The following is a 14,102-nucleotide window of genomic DNA, read 5'->3' as shown; positions in this document are numbered from 1 at the left end:
ACAATAAATTATACATTTTCTTCAATATCAGATTTTGTCATTCAAAATCATAACAAATGGATTCTACCGTCCTTATTTATGGACTTGACCTGAATGCATCAGGGGAACACAACCTTTTTTGAGATTTGCCACATCCAATCATCTGCCCAGTTGTTGCAGCAGTCCAAGGTGCCTGAATGACATAAGCTGGAACTTCCTGCAAGGTTAAGCCTGCTTCGCCCTCATCGGAAGATCTCTTAGCTGAGCGTGGGAGGTGGCGTCTGGATTTGAACCTGAAGCAAACGGGCAGGAGATTTTTGTATGCCAAAGGAGATTTCAGTCTGGTGCCAATGACGTGAGTGAAAGGTGGAAGTGGCAAGTATGACCATCCCTGCTAGGGAAAGCTGTGAAACTATTCTACAAATGCAGAGCAAATGTGGGAATTTGGGAGACTTCAAAATCTGCACATGGAACCAGTTTTTAATTGCTATAATCTGACCTGGGGCCTGCTGGTAAAGGACATGTAAACACAGATCTATGATAATAATGGGCCACAAGTTCCCCACGCCTGCTTTAAAGCCCCTGAATAGCTTGATCCGTTAAGGAACCTACTCCCAATATGCCTAGGATCTTGTGCCACATCTTTTAAAATGGGAAAGTCAATCCTATGAACAATGGGGAGAGGGATGTTTGTCTTTGATGCAATACAAGGAACACCCTATGACTCTGAAAGGAAATATATCTGTGCCCACTGCGTAATTCACTATTCAACCAAAGTTTCGTAGCTCTGGCCTGGAGGGCTTTTGTTGTCATTAAAGGATTCCATATCTGTTAAGTATCCCAGTTTACTGTAGCACTGCTGACAAGAAAAATAAAAGCAGCCAGAGAATAGTCGGAGTTAGTTTAATAACCAAACATGCAGGGCAGACACCTTGAAGGGAGGTAACTCATGAAGAGGCCTCTCCACAGACACGCCTGGTGAGCTGCAAGTGGGCAAGAAAATACGCCCAGGCAACGTTGTCCCAATGCACATACAGCTCACGCCACCAGCCACCAAACCAAGCACCAGGAATTCTGAAATTCCATGTGACATCTCAACAAACCTGGTCAGCTGCTGCTTGGAGACTTCTGGGGCGCAGTTTGAGATTCTGACATGTTCAAGGGTGGTAAGAGGCATGCTTGCTTAGCAACCACGAAGCGGCAGGACAAAATGGTTCACTTCTTCCACTGCTGGTGTTTTGGCTTCTGCTCCTTGCGTTTCTGGGCTCTCATGTCCTTCTTGAGGCGGCTGTCCACCACTTTGAAGTGGCCCTTGACTCCGGCAGGGTGCCGGACCTTCCGTCAAGTGCCCTTTTTGGTCACAAGGTAGGTCACCTGCCGTTTCTCCTTGCCTATGCCTGCCTTCTTGTAAATGCTGTTGTTGGAGAAGTGGGGGGGGGACACAGGGAAAGTGGAGAGTTACGAGCGAAAGGCTTCTCTTCGGAATCTCTCATCAAACCCATTCTGCCACCTCTTGAGGAGAAACACCCCTACCACAGGGCCCTTGACCTGCCTTAGCAACCACTTTGCTGTCACCCCTAACCTTCATTTCCAAAGGAACCCTGGCCTACTGCTCCAAAGTCTCTCATGATTATTGAGCTGCTGTTTTACTTAATCAATTCATATCCTGGCCTTCCTGCGAAATAGGGAGGTTGCCCTGTCTCCCTGACTTCTCCTCACAAGAAGCCAGTGAGGCAGTGACTGTCCCAGGGTCACCCAGCAAGCTTCATGGCTAGAATATGGTGGTTAGGTTGCTTTGGGGGGCAAAGTACTGCCATCACATAATACACCTTGCTTGTGCGATTTGCACTGGCTGCCAATTCTCCACTGGGTCAAGATAAAGGTAGAGGTGGAGCAAGGAGTGTGTGGTGGTGGCGGTCCACCCCAGGTGTCATCCTGAGGGTGGGGTGACATTCAGCGCACTGCCCACCCGGCACCTGCGACTCCCAAGCGTACCCTGAGCAAAGTGGCACCGGCAAAGCGGTGCAGCTCATCCTCTCCCCTGACTGCCTACCTGCCTCCTCCAGCTTGGAGCGCGGGGCAACAGCACAGAGGCAGGCAGGCAGGGGAGAGGAAGGGAAGGATGCAGGCGAGCAAACAACGGAGGCGGGCGGGAAGGGGAGAGGAAGGAAGCGGGATCAGTGGATGCGCCTTTCATTCTGCCTGGAACTTCTCTATCTGAGCTGGCTCCCTGCCTGTTACATTATGTGTGGGGAAACCCGCGTGGGGTTCCTCTCTGTGTAAAGTCTTCAAGCTGTCCCTGCGTGCCTGACAAATCTGCCCCATTGCCTTTCCGCTCGTCAAAAATTATCTCCCCCCCAACCCACACACCTCCAGTCTCCGTTGTTGTGTGTCCTGGCTGAGGGTGAAAACAGAAGACAGGGGGGTTGAAAGTACTGGCTGCAATCCTATCCTCACCTGGGAGTAAGTTCTCTTGAACTCAGAAGGGCTTGCTTCTGATTCGACATGTATAGGCTTGTAAATTGTAGCTTGTTTCAGCTGCCACATCAAGCCAGAAAATCCCATGAGAACTGCCATAAATCACACAACGAACACTTTTATGGTGCACAAATTGCTGTTTTAATATCGTGTATGGGGGGACGGATGTAGAAACAGGTCCCTGAAAAATTAAAATGAGGCAACCTGTCTCATGAAGAACCTGAGAACAAGGAGACCAAAACCAGCAATTTAAAAACTAATGAAATTGTAATAATAAACTATTGTTGATAGTTTGTCATATATCTACCAATTCCAGAAGATGCTGCTTACCAATCAGTGTTATAGTCTTTCAACCACTGCAAATGGATTTGGACTTTCAGGTTTTTCTTCATCACTTAGCCTTAGCCAAGGGGCAGTTTTATATTTGCACATCAGACTAGATTCAAGTAATGAAGCTTGCTAGCAGAAGCCTGTGCAGGACTTCCACTAGTGCAATGAGTTCCCCCTCCCGTCTCTTTCCCCTGTCTCTCAAGTTGGCTAGGAGGCAGGGGGTAGGAAGTGTGTGGAAGTAAAAGAAGGGGAATTGTTCCTTCTAGAAAGCTGAAATGCTCACACTGACAAAACCACTACCATAGCAAAGGTAAGATAAAAGGTAATGGACCCCTGGACAATTAAGTCCAGTCAAAGGCGACCATGGGGTGCATTGCTCATCTTGCTTCAGGCCAAGGGGGCCACCCACCACAGCGGTAACTATTTATCTACTTGCTTGCATTGGTGTGCTTTCGAACTGCTAGGTTGGCAGAAGCTGGGACAGAGCAAGGGAGCTCACTCCATTGTGGGGATTTGAACCACCGACCTACTTATTGGCAAGCCCAAGAGGCTGAGTGGTTTAGACCACAGTGCTACCCGCGTCCCTACTACCATAGCACTATGTTGACAGGGGCTCTATGCCTTAATACAGAGATGGCCCTCCAGATATTGGATTCCCAACTCCCATAAATCCCAACTCCCATAAAGCCAACTCCCAACTCCCATAAAGCCAATAGTTAGGGATGCTGGCAGTTGTAGTTTAGCAACATCAGGAGGGCTATGCCCTGTCATGCAGATATTAAAAGGTGGAGAGAAAAAGCTGGCTATCCTTGAAGCCCAATTTAAATATGTGTATGTGTAAGTGTTTGATTATGACTTACCTCCAAAGGTTTTGAAATGTAGCAGGTATCAGATTGAAATGAAATGCATGCAATTGGAGCACATTAGCGTAGCCTGCACCCCAGGACTCAGTAAGCCACTGTGACCAGATTGCAAAGTTCTTCATGGGTAAAAAAAATCACTCACATCTGTTCCAATTTGGACACCACATTAGCAGTAGTTTCAGATGTACTTTCTGGTTTGTATGAGGATGTGGACAGGATAAAGTATTTAGGGCAATCACCTGCACACTTGACCCTCACCCATCAGATGATTATGCTGGCCAAGCGCAGTGTTTAATCCTTCTATTAGTGCCTTTGAAAATCAAGGGAGGGGTTCGAATTGTGCTTCAGAGGATGGATTACCAGGTTTAGAATTTTTATTCTACAGCAGAAATTGGCCAGTGTCGTCATTCACTTTCAAAAATGGTAGCAGCTTGGGGAGGGTGCTGAGAGACAAGAGGGCATGGATGGGGGTTTGAGTTTAACTCTTTCCTCCCTGTGCTATTGTCTGACATATTTTTCCTCTCAAACAGCCATCATTCCCATGGGCATAGTAGCTTCGCCAGTGGCGAAGGATGTTTCGTTGCAACGATATCATGGGAAGGAAGAGTTAAACTCCCCTTTCTGTCATGTCGACGTCCTCATCAGGCTCTTACCACCACACTACTGTTTTTAAAAGAAAAGGATGAGGACATTTAACGGCAAGCACACCTATTGCCCATTTTGTCCTGAGATTCCTTCAGAGGTAAGGCAGCATTAAAAAAATGAAATAATGAATAGAGCAACTGTCAGGGGTTCAGGAGCAGAGGCGAGGGCAAGGGAGGAAACAGAGAGCGAGGGGGAGGAGGCAGAAGAAAGGATGAGTGATGACGACGACCCGAGATCTCCGAGTCTTTCCAGTGAATCAGAAGATTCACAAAAAGGAGCACCAGTGGCCAGGGCAAGGGGGGAGACTAGGGGGACACCCCAGGAAGAAAGAGCCAGAGGGGACTCAGAGGGGAGCAGTTGGAGATCGGGACCAACGTCACCGCCAGAGAGTAGGAAAGAGGAAGAGCGCCAGGGAGCAAGCGCTGGCAGCTCGCAACAGGAGGGAGGGCACGAGTCAGGAGTGGCCACACCTTCATCGGGGAGCGAAGTGACGGTTAGACGGAAAGTGGAAGGTTGGGCGCGCGCGCCAAGTTCAAATGCACAGGAAGGTGGCGCAGTAGGCAGCCCGGAAAGGGAGCCAGGTCCTAAAGCCCGGCGCAAGGAGACAGGAGAGTCAGGGGGGTCAGCGTCAGAAGAATCCCGGAAGGAAGAGACCCAGGGGGGCAGAGGGACCCAGAGGAGAACTGTCAGGCGGAAAAGGTGGAGCAGGGCTAGGATATTAAGTTGGTGCGCAAGGGGCGGAGACTCAGACGGAGCTTCGCCGATCTAAGCATAAGACGTAGGGTTGCACGCAGCAGCTCGAGAATGGAGACTGTAACTCAATAAAGACTTTTATTTAACGATCGCTGGCTAGCGTGATCCTCTGTGAGCTAGGATCTGGAAGTAACCCTGACAGTAAGCTCCGTCTCTTCAAATTGTGGGCATCCACGGCCTCGCGGAGAGGAGGGAAAGCGGGTGCCTACAAGAGAGCTCACGAACGGCAGACAATATGACGGCCGAACAGCAAATAACGGAACTCAGAGAAGCAGTTTCACGACTGAATGCCGAGGCGCTGGCGTCCAGGAAGAGAGAGGAGGAAGCAGCTGCCGCCTACAGGGATCTCCAGGTCAGGTTGGACGTGCTTACGAAGCAAGGGCAACAGACACCCAAATCAGAGGGGATTGGGTTGGGGAGACGCACAGGCGGTCTAGTCTCGCACTTCGATGGGAATTTGCAACAGTACCCCAACTTTAGAGCAGACGTAATGTGTGCACTGCAACTACTGCACAAAGACTTTAGAGATGAACAAGAGAAAGTGGGGTTCATCATGTCCCATTTGCATGGAGACGCAAAAGCATGGCTGCGCAATTTGTGGAGAGATAAGGATCCTGCGCTCCAAAATGCGGACGCCTTTATTAAAGCGATGGATGGCTGTTTTTTATCAAGCATTGACGTGGATCTTGCCCGAAAGGAGGTGCATGGACTAAGGCAAGGGAGGGCCAGCGTAAGGCAGTATCATGCCCGCTTTTTCGCTTTGGTCAGTGCCCTGGAATGGGACAGAGATTCGGCTCCTATCAGAGACCTTTTTTGGGAGGGCTTGCACAACTCGGTTAAAGATGAGATTGCGAGGGGGGAGAGACCCCGGACCACGCAGGAGATCGTTCAGAGGGCGCTGGCGGTGGGAGTGCGGCTGGAAGAACGTCCGTGGAGCAGGGACGAAGGGCGCAGCGGGCGCGAACCAGCCAGGGGCTCCTCCTTCCTTCCCAGAGAAGCAGCGCGTGCGCAATCCACGCCTCCAACAGGGGGAGGGGTGGAACCGATGGAGGTTGGGAGTGCAAGGGCTCAGTCAGCAGCCAGAGCCCTAGCACCGGCAGCAGTGAAAGCGAAGCCTCCTAGAGGGAACAGGAAGTGTTATATCTGCGAGGATCCAGGGCATATGGCGAAAGAGTGTCCCCGGAGGCTCCACAAGCACACTGCAGCCTCAGCAATGGTGACTGCAGCAACGCAGCAAGGAGAACCACAGCAGGGAAACGACGATGTCTGGCTGGAGGAAGAGGCACTGGGGCCCAGCCAGACGTGTCAGTGAAGCAGTCCCCAGAGATTTTACCGCCCATGGACCCCCTCCCGCCCAAGCCAGTGGTGAGGCTCACCGCATCGCTCCAGCTACCCAATGGAATCACCATGGACGTGCCAATCACCGTCGACTCGGGAAGCAATGCAGACTTCATAGGGCAGGACTTTGTCGACCGGCACGCTATACAGTTGCTGCCTGCCACGCTGCCCCTGCAGGTTGTCACGGTGGATGGCAGGGAGCTGTTAGGGGGGCAAGTGGTGAAGCAGACGCCACCTATGGTGCTGCGGCTTGGAAATCACAGGGAAATCATCAGCTTCAACGTCACTCAACTCTCGGACACGCCTATTGTATTGGGCATGAGTTGGCTGGACAAGCACAGCCCGACACTGGCTTGGTACCAGAGGCAGCTGACCTTCGGCTCTTCCTTTTGTGCTGAACACTGCATCATGCCCCAGCAGGAAGGGGAGCAAGAGGAGTCACAGCTGCTGCTAGGCACGCTGCAAGCGATTCCCCACAAGTACGCAGAATTTTTGGAGGTTTTCTGCGAGAAGGAGGCAGACAAGCTACCCCCCCACAGACCATATGACTGCAAAATTGACCTGCTGCCGGGGGCGGCGCTGCCCAAAGGGAAGCTGTATTCCATGTCTGAAGACGAACTGCAGGAACTCAAAGAGTTCATAGATCATAATTTGAAGCGCGGTTTCATCCGAGAGTCCCAGGCAGCGGGGGGCAGTCCTGTATTCTTTGTGAAGAAGCGAGACACGCCCCAAAAAAGACTCGTAGTGGACTACCGCATTTTGAACAGTGTCACCAAGCCGTCGGACTTCCCCATGCCCCGAATCGACGACCTCCTCGCAAAAGTACGCAAGGGCAGCGTGTTCACCAAGTTGGACCTGCGAGGGGCGTACAACCTCATTCGCATGCGGGAAGGAGATGAGTGGAAGACAGCCATGTTCACGCCCCTGGGCACCTACGAATATAGAGTTATGCCTTTTGGATTGCAAAATGGCTCCCACGTTTTTCAAGCTTTCATGCATCACGTGTTGGCGGGGCTCCTCTACAAGACGTGCGTCTGTTTCTTGGATGACATCCTGATCTTTTCGGAATCGCAGCAGGAGCATGACAGACACGTCAGGGAAGTGCTGAGCAGGCTCCAGCAACATAGGCTTTACGCCAAGCTGGAGAAGTGCCAATTCGACGTGACGGAGGTGGATTTCCTGGGCTACAAGTTGTCTGACAAGGGGCTCGCCATGGACAGCGCCAAGGTTCGAGCGGTGTTGGATTGGAAAAGCCCACGCAACCGGAAGGAGGTCCAACGGTTTGTCGGCTTCGCGAACTTCTATCGCAAGTTCATCAAAGGCTTCGCTATGCAGACAGCGGCCATCACGGACACGCTCAGTTCCAAGAAAAAGAAGTTCATCTGGACAGCGCAGGCGGAGCAGTCCTTTCAGGCACTCAAGCGTCTTTTCGCGTCGGAGGAACAGCTGCTTCATGTCGACCCCAGCAGGCCGATGAGAGTTGAAACAGACGCCTCGGACAGGGCCGTCGGAGCAGTCCTGCTGCAGAAGGACCCGCAGGGGGTTTGGAGGCCCGGAGCGTTTTACTCCAGGAAGCTCAGCAAGTCCGAACAGAACTACACCATCTGGGACAGGGAGTTGCTGGCTATTCATGCAGCGTTCAAAGCATGGAGGCACTTCCTGATTGGAGCCAAGCACACGGTGCAGGTCTGCACGGACCACAAGAATCTGGAGCACTGGCGCACGGCACAGTTCCTGAACCAGAGGCAGATACGTTGGGCTGAGTTCTTTGCGAACTTCGACTTCCGGATAGAGTATGTCCCGGGGGACACCAACATCATGGCGGACGCGCTCTCCCGTAAGCCACAGTATCTGGAGGATGCCACGCCAGCGGCCGCCATGCACATCTTCGCACCAACAGTGTGGGCGTGCGCTGCGGCGACAGTGGACCTGGAGGCGGTGCGACGAGTGTTGCAGAATGACTCCTTCGCGCAAGCAAAGATGGCAGAGATGCAAAGGGGCACGGCAGCGACCAACGGGTTCCAGCTGAGAGATGGATTGCTCATCTGCAAAGGGGCCATCTACGTGCCGGGAGACGAACTTCGCGCCAAGGTACTGCATCAGCTGCACGACGCGCCCACTGCCGGGCACTTTGGCAAGGAGAAGACGGTGGAATTAGTCGCCAGGGATTTCTGGTGGCCCGGAATGAGAGGGGAGGTCGCGGACTACGTGGCGAGGTGCGACACCTGCCAGAGGGCCAAACCAGTGCACAGACCGCCGGCCGGACTGTTGGAACCGCTGCAAACTCCGGTCGAACCATGGGAGAGAGTCGCCCTGGACTTCGTCACGGATCTGCCCAGCTCGAGGGGCAAGACAGCCGTGCTGGTGGTGGTGGACTTGTTCTCCAAGATGGCACATTTCATCCCGTGTGCGAAGGTGGCCACGGCGGAACAAACCGCCAAACTGTTCATAGACCACGTGTTCAAGGTTCACGGTCTGCCACGGTCTATTCTGTCCGACCGCGGGCGGCAGTTCATCTCGAATTTCTGGCAGAAGCTGATGGGCTTCCTAAGCGTCAAGATCAACCTGGCGTCGGCGAGACACCCGCAGACCAACGGGCAAGCGGAGCGGGTCAATGCCATCATGCAGCAGTACCTGAGATGCTATGCGAATCAACAGCCTGCGACGTGGGTGGATTACCTGCCGCTTGCCGAGTTCGCCTACAACAACACGAAGCACGTGTCCACGGGGGTCACACCATTCTTCGCCAACAACGGGAGGCACCCCAGAACCTTCCCGGGACTGGAAAGACTGGTGGAGGGGGAGCCGCAGACAGCAGATGCGTTCGCGTCGGAGTTGCAGGAGGTCCACGATCAGCTGCGGCGGCACCTGGAGCTGGCCAAACACGCATACAAGGTGCAGGCAGACAAACACAGAAGGGTTGGCGAAGAGATCCATGTGGGAGACTGGGTCTGGTTAGCAGCCCACGCAGTGCCGGCCAGGTCGTTGGCCAAGAAGAAACTAGGGCATAAGCAACTGGGGCCCTACCAAGTCGAAGAGCAGGTCAACCCGGTGGCCTTCAGGCTGGCGCTTCCGGAGGGTTCCAGAATGCATCCGGTGTTCCACAGATCGGTGCTCACTCCCTACAAGGCACCGCACAGGTTTCAGGAACCCGGAACGGCGCCGAGTCCGCTCAGGGAAAGAACCGGGCACGCGGGAGTGGCACAGGAGGAGCGCATCAACGAAGTCACGGAAATTTTGGACTCGAGATGGGGGGAAGAGGGAGTAGAATACCTTCTCGCCAAGGAGGGCACCCCGGCCAGTGCGAACAGCTGGGTGCCGGGCTACGCCTTGGACGAACCTCTGCTCAAGGACGAGTTTCATGCCCTCTTCCCACATAGACCAATGCCAGCAGACCTTTTCGACGACTGGCTTTTCACTCCCACACTTTCTGCAAGCACGTTCCGGGGGTTCGACTCGGACGAGGAACCGACACGAGACGCCCGTTCCCCGGAGGGGTCGCCCTCGGGATCTGCTTCCGAAACCTCGTATTGGTGGGATGATCGACCAGAGGAGCAGTGGCGCAGGAAGTGGCTGGAGGGTCCAGGACGAGCAACGCCTCCAGAAGGAAGCGAGGGAGAGACGGACATGGACGTTTTCGGGGACGACCAGGGTCTCGAGCACGGCGGCACAGAGATGGAAGCAGAGGTGACCGTCGTCGACGAGAGCAGGGAGGAAGAACCGGAAGACTTCGGATGGAGGCCCGCCACGGGAAGCGAACTGTACCCGACATTCGTCCCATTGACACTGCAGCACCCAGTTCCCGCACCGGAAGGAGGGGAGGGGGGAAGAGGGGGCTTCGAGGGGGGGATGGATGTCAGGGGTTCAGGAGCAGAGGCGAGGGCAAGGGAGGAAACAGAGAGCGAGGGGGAGGAGGCAGAAGAAAGGATGAGTGATGACGACGACCCGAGATCTCCGAGTCTTTCCAGTGAATCAGAAGATTCACAAAAAGGAGCACCAGTGGCCAGGGCAAGGGGGGAGACTAGGGGGACACCCCAGGAAGAAAGAGCCAGAGGGGACTCAGAGGGGAGCAGTTGGAGATCGGGACCAACGTCACCGCCAGAGAGTAGGAAAGAGGAAGAGCGCCAGGGAGCAAGCGCTGGCAGCTCGCAACAGGAGGGAGGGCACGAGTCAGGAGTGGCCACACCTTCATCGGGGAGCGAAGTGACGGTTAGACGGAAAGTGGAAGGTTGGGCGCGCGCGCCAAGTTCAAATGCACAGGAAGGTGGCGCAGTAGGCAGCCCGGAAAGGGAGCCAGGTCCTAAAGCCCGGCGCAAGGAGACAGGAGAGTCAGGGGGGTCAGCGTCAGAAGAATCCCGGAAGGAAGAGACCCAGGGGGGCAGAGGGACCCAGAGGAGAACTGTCAGGCGGAAAAGGTGGAGCAGGGCTAGGATATTAAGTTGGTGCGCAAGGGGCGGAGACTCAGACGGAGCTTCGCCGATCTAAGCATAAGACGTAGGGTTGCACGCAGCAGCTCGAGAATGGAGACTGTAACTCAATAAAGACTTTTATTTAACGATCGCTGGCTAGCGTGATCCTCTGTGAGCTAGGATCTGGAAGTAACCCTGACAGCAACTAAGTCTGACTGACCAAATTATGGACATGTTTCTAAACAGACAGCACTCCCCTGCTATATTTTCAATTTAACTGAAAATATTTATACCTCACCTTTACTTGTAAAAAAAAACCTGACGCAGCTCACAACACAATACATAATAATACCAAAACCAAATGAAGCAATATAGCAGCAGATGAAGACAGTTAGGAACAGTAGCAATCCCATGTTATAATCCCACAATACAATACCTATGATCCTTGACCACTGCCCATTCTCAGAGGATGGGCTTCCATGCAGTTACTAGACACACCTGAGAAACCTTTTTGCTGGAATTTCCTTCCCTTGCTGTTGCAGCGTGGTCTAATAGATGGGTGCATTTCATCAGAACTAAAATCCTACTTTGATCTCAGTTGTACTGATGAAATCCAGACTGCAACAGTGTGGAAGGCGGTGAAGGCGATCCTGAGAGGGATTTGTGTAAGTGGGGCAACAGGGATTAAGCAAGAGAGTGCAATGGAAAGAGAGCACTTAGAAACAGATTTTTTAAAAATAAAAACTTAGAGCAGCAGCACAAGAGAAATAGAGGACAGCATGTGCAATCCACCGAAATCTCATGACAATATGTAGAAGGACTATCTGGACTAAAACACAGGAATGTGACTTCATCTTCTACAGCAGTGTGGTTGGTATGTTGAAAGATGTGTTGTTCATGTGGGGTATATCTTGGGAAACAACTTTATACTAACACTGATGTTAAAATTTGATTTGGCAGGACATGATTTCTATCTGGTTCAATTAGAACAGCGAAGTTGAGTTAAACAGGGTTGCATCTTGGTAGGACTCCTATTCAGTCTTTACATCAATTATATAGGCTAGGAGCTTTCCTCTTCATCTGATGTTTTCTCCCTGGCAGTTCAAAATCAGAGTGCTTTTGTATATGTGGATCAGGGCCTATTGAAGATCTTGTACACTATATTTTATATGGTCTATTGTATGATTCACTCAAAGCTAAATTTATCTCCCCTTTTCAGATCGCCCTAGAAGGTCAACCAGATTATTTGAAAATTAAATGGCTGCTGGCAGATGTTGAGAAATGCATCAGCCATAGGGTGGCACTATTCATACTCATGGCAAGAAAGATAAGGGCAACCTTTCTAGGTAGTGCAAGTGCCAGACCCCAGGGATGCTGACTAGAAGGAATGTTTTGAATTTTGGACATTGTAGATTTGTCCTGGTCTGGTGCATGAAATCTCTCTCGTTTTGTAATTGCATGATTTGTTTCTCATACTGTATTGTGATGGCCATTGGCTACAAACAATAAAATCCACTGACTGACATGCCAGATCAGTTCTCCCATCCATGATTAAATCATGGATGGCACCAGTCTTCTTGGTCATTGACCTGCCATTGCAGAGCAGCACCTTAAAGCCACATGGGAGATCCTTGTTGATACTTGTATCCTTCTTGTCAAGACCAGACTGAGGCGTTCCTAAAGTAAAGGAAGGATTGAACTCTGATTAATAAGAATACACACAGAGGCTTGAACCAGCAAGACTCTAGGAAGGGTGCATATAATAATCTGTGTCTCCACCCTCCGGCCCAGGTCGTTTTATTCACAAAAGAACTTTTTACAGAGTGTTCGTAAGAACCAATCAGATTTCTTCTGAGCATTTCAACAAACCCCACGTGAGGACAAAGTTAAACTACCAAAACTAATTAAGCATGGGGTAAATAAAACAGAACTAAAAAAGAGTGCATTTGGCAACCCCGGGAGGTGATAAACAAGCAATATACATTATAAGGATGGCCAGGAGGACAGCGATCATTATCACCTTCATGTGAGATCTGTTTCCTGGCCCTAAGATTAACATCCTAAGATTAACATATCAGAAAAGCTACATTAAAAGAAGCTGCCCACTATCTTTGATGACCCAGGATGCCTGCCTGCAGTATGTGACTTGTCAAGAAAGAGAAATGGAACAGGGATGCAGAGGTATGGATTGATCAAGAATCATATCAAAATAGTTTAAACCCAGTCAACGCAATGCTTTTATTGCTGACACAGATGGCTTATAATTATAATGTTATAATTCCTCATAGCAATCCCACCTGATCACTACACCAGACCTGGAGACAGGGACAGGCTTCAGAAAGTGACTAAACCTGCCTCCTCAGTGCTGACATAGTTTCTCCTCCTTTTGAGACCAAGGACCTTTGCGGGGGGGGGGGGGTGTCAAGTCACCAAGCAGAGTCTTTGGAATGCTTCTAGAAAACCCATTGGTGTAAGACCTCAACACATCAGGAGAACAAGGTCTGTTTTGAGATTTACCATATCCAGCCATTTGCCCAGATGTTGCAGCAGTCCGAGGTGCCTGAAGGACACGGCCATCTGCGGAAGGCGGTTAACAAACAAGAGGGACAGGTCACTTCCGGCACCTCTTAGGTGGGCGCAATTGACATTATAAGAGAACAAGAGAGGCGTTCATAGTGAGAACTGGCACCTCTAAAAATAGCACTGGGTGGCAATATGTTTCTGAGTGCCAGCTCCTGGGAATAACAACTGTTGAATGCTGTGGTGCTTACACTCTCGTCCAAGCAACTAATCTGATTTAGAGATCAGTATTACAAACCCACAGCAATACTTCAGAGTGTTCCGCAAGTAGGATTGGTGCCTTTGTTTATAGCCTTGCTCCTGGACCATAAACAGCAGCCTAAGGCATAGAAAGCCGTGGGCAGATATCAGCCACCCTCCCCATAATTAAGGGAGTTAGAGGCCTGGGTGGAGTACCCTGCCCTGTAAAAACATATATGCATGGAAATCCTAAACACAAATGTAGTCCCAGCTGGCCTAGGATCCCCCCCCCCAAAGGAGTTCTATGCACCTGAGAGCCCTTCTCACCATTGACATACATACTACTGTGGGTGTGTGGGGTGCAGTGGCGTAGCGTGGCTTGTCAGCACCCGGGGCAAGGCAAGTAATTTGCGCCCCCTAACCCGTGGATTTGCGCCCGGTGTGGCCGGCCCCCCCTGCACCCCCCACGCTATGGCACTGGTGGGGTGCCATGAGTCCCCTGAATTCCTGGGTTCCAGATCCTGTTAGAATTTCTTTTTTTTTTCAA

General features: G+C 51.6%; 1 long non-coding RNA gene across 1 annotated transcript; it reads left to right on the top strand.

The window, feature by feature from the left end:
• The first annotated feature begins 433 nt into the window (after positions 1-433).
• Positions 434-14,089, top strand: LOC309517872. Its single transcript, XR_014213313.1, has 4 exons — positions 434-1,344; positions 4,181-4,392; positions 12,015-13,924; positions 14,051-14,089. It is a non-coding gene; the product is annotated as an uncharacterized lncRNA (long non-coding RNA).
• The last annotated feature ends 13 nt before the right edge of the window (positions 14,090-14,102 follow it).

Source organism: Podarcis vaucheri (assembly GCF_965113315.1).
Source record: "Podarcis vaucheri genome assembly, chromosome: 13".
Lineage (NCBI taxonomy): Eukaryota > Metazoa > Chordata > Lepidosauria > Squamata > Lacertidae > Podarcis > Podarcis vaucheri.
Note: the sequence above shows the minus strand (reverse complement) of the source record. Positions and strands in the feature narration are given on the sequence as shown.